Genomic DNA, 6,490 nt, shown 5'->3' with positions numbered 1-6,490 from the left:
GGAGATAACAGTCCGAGCGTCCCAGACCGTGAGCTGACCGGAGTGGGGGGGAAAGCGACCACCTGGCCCCAGCTAACGAACCCAGAGAGGGAGGGTCCCGAAACTCACGGAATGGAGATAACAGTCCGAGCGTCCCAGACCGAGAGCCAACCAGGGTGTGAGGGAGGGGGGGGAGAAAGGCCTTGGGAAAGCAATCCGGAGCCAGAAGAGAGATCTGAAAGCGAAAGGCACCGGAACCAGGAGGAAAGGGATGATCTTCCAGAAGGGTCCTCACCTATATACTGGGCATGACGTGTATGTTATGGAATAGATTATTGGTCACTCTGGTTCTCAATCTAGTAACCTAAGAACAAACCCTGGGCTAGTAGCTGGGGCTGTGCCCTCCCAGCCCCCCCCCCACCCTGTCTGCCAAGAGCAAAGAAGCTGAAGGACCTTGAAATAATTATAAACATTCATTTCTTATCAACTTTCCTGAGCACAAACCCAAAACACAGCCTCTTGCTAGTTATTATGAAGAAAGTTAACTCTGTCTCTGCTTAACCCAGGACATTCAGTCAAGCTACTTTGACAAATATTATAAATTTTGCAGACAGGATCATAGCCAGAGTAAGATGTCCTCGTGGGTTAGGAAATATGATTTAATAGTTACCCAGCCTTAGAGTATCTAAATCTTTAGTAACCACAAATGTTAAAGAGCATGGATTAATCTATCATCCAAAAAACAGCAAATTACATATGGCTTCCTGTCTTATGCTGGTGAATGTATCAGGGTTTGTATATCTCAAGGGAAGAATCCCACCCGATATATTGCAGCTTCCTGCAAACTATGTCTTTCCATTCAAGTCCTGGGCTGGGTGGGCTATCTTGCAAGCATCACAAAGAGCTTGTCCTAAAGTAATGTGGAATAGCATTACTTAGGTATGCTTTTGTTATCTTAAATAAATGTCCACGTATATTAATTTAAGAAAATGCTACACTGCTTTTGACAGCTTGAGCTTTTATCAAGATGGGACTAGCAGGGACACTTGACACTTCACAGCACAAACCTCTGCTACTGATTAATTAGTGGGGTCTTTGAGCATGAGCGTAGACAAAGGCACTGCAGTTTACTGACCTACAAGACACCACACAAGGTGGGAGAAACTGCTGCCACACTGGATCTATACACAACAGATGTGACTCCAGATGCTAGGAGAAGAGTCCTGAGACAATGAAGGGCATCTCCCATTAAAATCTACTTTTTCATGGGCCTTCAAGAGAGCACAGGACCCCAGTGGAAGCCCACCTGTTTCAGTCACACAGTAGCACTTCTCTGCTCAGTGAGCACACGTCACATAGGAAATGGGAGAAGTGTCAAGTTCAGAGAATTAACTCAATGGATATGCAGAATAAGGAAAACAAAGCATGAAATCTCCAGTGGTTCCACTGTAGAAGTAGTTCCCACTACTCCTCTAGCCTCTAGAGAATCCAATGTGAATATCTTCTTTTTCTTTTTTTTTTTTTTTTTTTTTTTTTTTTTTCTTATGGTGCTTCTGGGGATGTAAATCATGCTTCCTTCATTGTTGTTTTCTTGGTTCACCCTGTCTCCCCTCTGACAGTTACCCCCAGTTTTGTCTCAGAGTGACTATAAGTAAGCTAGGTAAGACTTGACTTGGTTTGTTCAAAACTATTAGCTGTATGCAGATTACATATTCAAAGTTTGTGCATACCTAATTAAAACAGAAACAAACTGTTTCTTTAGAAAAAGTCAGCTTAGGTATTTCGTCAGTGCCTGCGACATGATCTTAATTATCTCTAGCTCTCACAATAATACTGTACATGCAAAACCAAAGTGAAAGTCTTTAAATGCCTGAGACAAAATGATAGAATCTGATTTCTTTGACAGAAAAAGGAAGATACTTCCTTGAGGGATATTGCTGCCTCCTAATCAAATGAGTCCTTATACAGACACCTGGGGGCAGTAAGTCTTCACTATCTGTCTTTCCAATTTATTCTTCTTATTCTCTCAAACCCAGACAAATAAAAAGACTCAAAAAGGAAACTACTGTGTTATCCGTAGCCATTTTGCATACCGGATATAAAGTGCTGCAAGCTTTATATTGTAGAACAATCACGCACAGCAGTCTCATTACTTGTAATAACTCTGCTGAAGGTAGATATAAAGTGTTTACGCATTCTTTTGCCATTGAATTGGTTTCAGGTGGTTCAAACATATTAGGGCCTATTGTAAAGATCCACAAGAAATTATTTCATATTCCTTTAAATGTTACCTGACCTATTTTTAATTTTAACGTTCCTGATAGGTATATATGCTCTGCTGTGCTTTAATCATCAGCTTTCCCTCTAAATACAGTGCACTGTCTTCCACGTAAAACTGGTGTGACGTGTTAGTGTACCCCATATGTTGATACTGAAGACACCATTACTACAAGATTGCCTCCCTCAAAAAATGTAGTTCTTCCTATTACAAAGTTTCACCTCCTTATAAACCAAGCTGCCTTGTACCACTATTCCAGACATACAATAAATAAGAGGAAATTCTTTAATATGTTTGAGGTGCCTTTAGAAATTACCATTAATAGTTTTTCTACAAACATCTACTTTTAGGTCTGTTACTTTAAGAATGCAGTAAGTCTGGAAACAACTACATGGATCTTAAATATGTTACTTCCTGTATTTAATCCCAGTAACCATACAATATGATTTATAAATGGAGGAAATACCTATGGCATAGACACTTGGGTGCAGTCAAAAAGAAGCTTAAAGTTTTCTTAAGAAATTGAAAAGGTGAAGCAAAAATATGTTTGGGGATTTAATATTAGTTACAACAGCATTAGAGTTTGTTATACTGTTAAAAGTTCCACCACCTTCTTAGTCCATACACAAAACACAATGATGACAACTTTCTGGAGAATTTGTGCTATAAAGAGAGAATGTCCCATTTCAATATGATCTAATATTGAAGAGTTACTCATAAATCAGCACAGATTCTCATTGAATTTGTAGGCATTGTTATGTTTGGGTTTGTTTATCTGGTTAGTTGGTTTGGTTTTTTTTTTCATTTTTGTTTCTCTTTAAAATACTCAGGCTCTAACAATTTAACAAATGATGTGAGAAAATTCCCAAGCTCTGAAACAACTTAATTGCTTTTTCAGTCTGTATTTGCATTCCTTCCAAATTGTCTATACCGTTGATTCTCACACTTCTGATATTTTGATCAAGTCTGTAGAGTCTCTGTTTAAATTACTGTTAGCCTTGAGATAATGCAATTAATGTCCTGAGAAAATGCAATTTGAAATCCTTGCCATTATTTAAGAGATAACCACATACAAATAATTAGATAATTAACATCATTCACCAATATGGATTTATAGCCATTCTTACTTGTAGCAATTACATAGAATGGTAGAGAAATCATAGAATCACAGAATAGTTTGGGTTGGAAGGGTCCTTTAAAGTTCATCTGGTCCAAAACCCCTGCAATGAGCAGGGACGTCTTCAACTACATCAGGTTGCTCAAAGTACCATCCAACCTGACCTTGAATGTTTCCAGGGATGGAGTATCTATCACCTCTCTGGGCAACCTGTTCCAGTGCCACACCACCCTCACAGTAAGAGATTTCTTCCTTATATCTAGTCTGAATCCACCCTCTTTTAGTTTAAAACCGTTACGCCTTATCTTATGGCTACAGGTTCTACTAAAAAGTCTGTCCTTACCTTTCTTATAAGACCCCTTTAAGTATTGAAAAGCAGCAATAAGGTCTCCCTGGATCCTTTTCTTCTCCAGGCGGAACAACCCTACGTCTCTCAGCCTGTCCTCATATGGGAGGTAGTCCGTCCCTTTGATCATTTTTGTGTCCCTCCTCAGAACCCACTCCAACAGGTCCATGTCTTTCCTGTGCTTAGCACTGCAGAGCTGGACACAGTACTGCAGGTGGGGTCTCACTAGGGCAGATTAAAGGGGGAGAATCACCTCCCTCAACCTGCTGGTCATGATTCTTCTGATGGAGCCCAGTATCGATAAAGTAAACTTTAAAAAAAAAAAAAAAGAGAGAGAAAAAAGACTAAGGACAGTCAATCACTAGAGACAGTCAAAACTCAGATGACTGAGGCCCTGAGAAACATACATACTAAGACAAGGAACTAAGTCTTGCTCTAACCAAAAGCTAAACTAGATGACTGTGAAAGATCTATTCTGATCTCAGTTGTCCTATCATTATAATGTAAAGATGCTATAATACCTTATACAGAACCTATTAAAAATATGAAGATCTGAAGGATATTGTGGTCCAATATGAAAAAAACATTGTTAGAAGATTGCCAAGCCCTGCAATAACTCCTCAAACACTTCAACAATATCAACTTACTTTTTGTGCAAGGCAATGGGCACTGCCTCACTGGGAAGTAGCTTTGCAAAAGAGTTCCCAGGGGACAGGGGACAGTGAGAAGGAGCTACACTGGGGCTGGGAGAAGTGAGGGCTAGCAACATGGGGGGCTCTAGGAAAAGCTTCCAATGCTGAAAAGTCCTTGACTGTCCTGGCAGCAACCATAAACATCAGCAAGTTATGAGCCTTCTTCTCAGCACAAATCCAAAACATAGCCTCACACTAGCTCCTACGAAGAAAGATACATCTGTCTCAGGCAAAACCAGGACACAACCTCAACCACTCTGTCATCTCTGGGGCTTTCCCACCACCTTCGAGCAGCAGCCAGGCTGCGCGTCCTGAAGACCTGCTAACCCAGGTGCTGTGACCACTGTCCAGCTGACAGCCCTATCCCTGCTGGGTCCTCCTGCTGGTGTCTCCGCACCCAGCAGCCCCCGTCATCCTCCAACCACACCGGTCTGAGAGCCTTTATGCCACTTCTCCGTACAACAACAGCCCCAACTCCCCCACACCAAATCCCATTGCTGGCTCCCAAAAACCACTCCAGGCCAATGAGGCCCTTTTGTTCAGCCCCTTGCCTTGGCTTGCTCCCTGTCATGGAAAGCAAGCTCCACAGCCCCGGGCATCCTGGATTTCAGTAGCAATCCACGAGCAGGCTGCTATTCAAGGCGAGCATCATTCTTTCAGAGGCCTAATGTGTGGAGGAATTTGGCTGGAAAAGCAGCCCACATGATTCTGTGTTTTGCACCAGGAGGGCCTGGTCCGTTCCAATCCCAGTAAGAAAGGAAACAGCTCTGACAAGTGTCATTTAGCAGTCTCTCCGTGAGACCTGCTGCTATGAAGGAAGAGGTGGTAGCGAAGGTGTTCAGTCCCCTTAGACAGAACTAACATCGGCTCTTCTCCAGACAGTTTGCAAGTTTAGGAGGCCTCTAAAGGAGGGAGGAAAATGGGTCTTTCTCAGAGAGTGACAGAACAGGAGAAGAGGAACGAGAGTATCATCAGCAAGGTATGCTGGGCCTGCAGCTCGTGCAGAGCCTGTGGACGGCCAAGCAGGGTGCAGACAGACAGACCTCATGGGAAGAAGCTGCCCACAGCCAGAGAGAAAGGAGCAGAACCTGGAAAATACAGCAGCCTTCTCCCACCTATGACCTTGCAGGCTGGGAAGAGAGCGCCAGGCTCTCAACATGACGGACAGCAGGCATACGTTGAAACAAGACAAGTTCAGACTGCATATAAAGGGAAACTTTTCTCCCCATGGAGAGTCGTCCAGAGTGGAGCAGGTTGCCCAGGGAGGCTGTGCTCCTTGGAGGTTTTCAAGATCAGGCTTGGGAAATCCTCGAGACACATGGTCTGACCTCCTCAGCGATGCTGCTTTGAGCAGATGCAGACAGTAGCACCAGGGACCTCCTGGTGTCCTTTCCAGTCTGAATTTTCCTATGAGCCTACAATTAGCTGCCTCTTCCCGCACTGCTTCCTCTCCCATCCAGCTGGGCCCATTCCTCCCACCTTTGGGCCTTCGTCCAGACATCCTGGGATGAGTGTCACGTGTTTCCACAAGCCCCTGAACAACATCCCCTCACAACATTTGTGCAACCCCAAATGCTCTTGTCCTGCATCCTGCAAAGTCTCCCCCAGCCCTGAAGGCAGTGACCCCTGTCAGCCAGCAATACCCCTGCACAGCATTTCTGGGAAAGCAGAGAAAGCCATGGAGTTTCTTGAAACGTTGCTCTAAATCAACCACTTGCCCATTCAAGGACACAGTAGGCAGAAGTGAAGTTATTTAGAACCTCTTTTGATTTCTGTTCTCATTTACTCACACTGAATTTTCTTGATCCCATTTTGTTTATGGTTTGTTTGGTGTGTTTTGATAGCAGGGGACTGGCTACTGTGAGGGCTTCTGTAAGAAACTGCTGGAAATTACCCTGGCTCCATGTCAGTGTTGATAGCGGGGAAGGAGACTAAAGAGGACCCCTGTGAGAAGCTGTTGTAAGCTTTCCCAGCTCCAAGCCAGACCTACCTCTGGCCAAGGCTGAGACCATCATCGCCTCTGTGAATGACATACTGAAGAGGGGCCCAGCATAGTGTAGTTCAGTGGAGCATTGGTA

The sequence above is a fragment of the Pterocles gutturalis genome, unplaced genomic scaffold (genome assembly GCF_000699245.1).
Source record: "Pterocles gutturalis isolate BGI_N339 unplaced genomic scaffold, ASM69924v1 scaffold6673, whole genome shotgun sequence".
NCBI classification, from domain to species: domain Eukaryota; kingdom Metazoa; phylum Chordata; class Aves; order Pterocliformes; family Pteroclidae; genus Pterocles; species Pterocles gutturalis.
The sequence above is the reverse complement of the archived record's forward strand: the minus strand, read 5'-3'. Positions refer to the sequence as shown.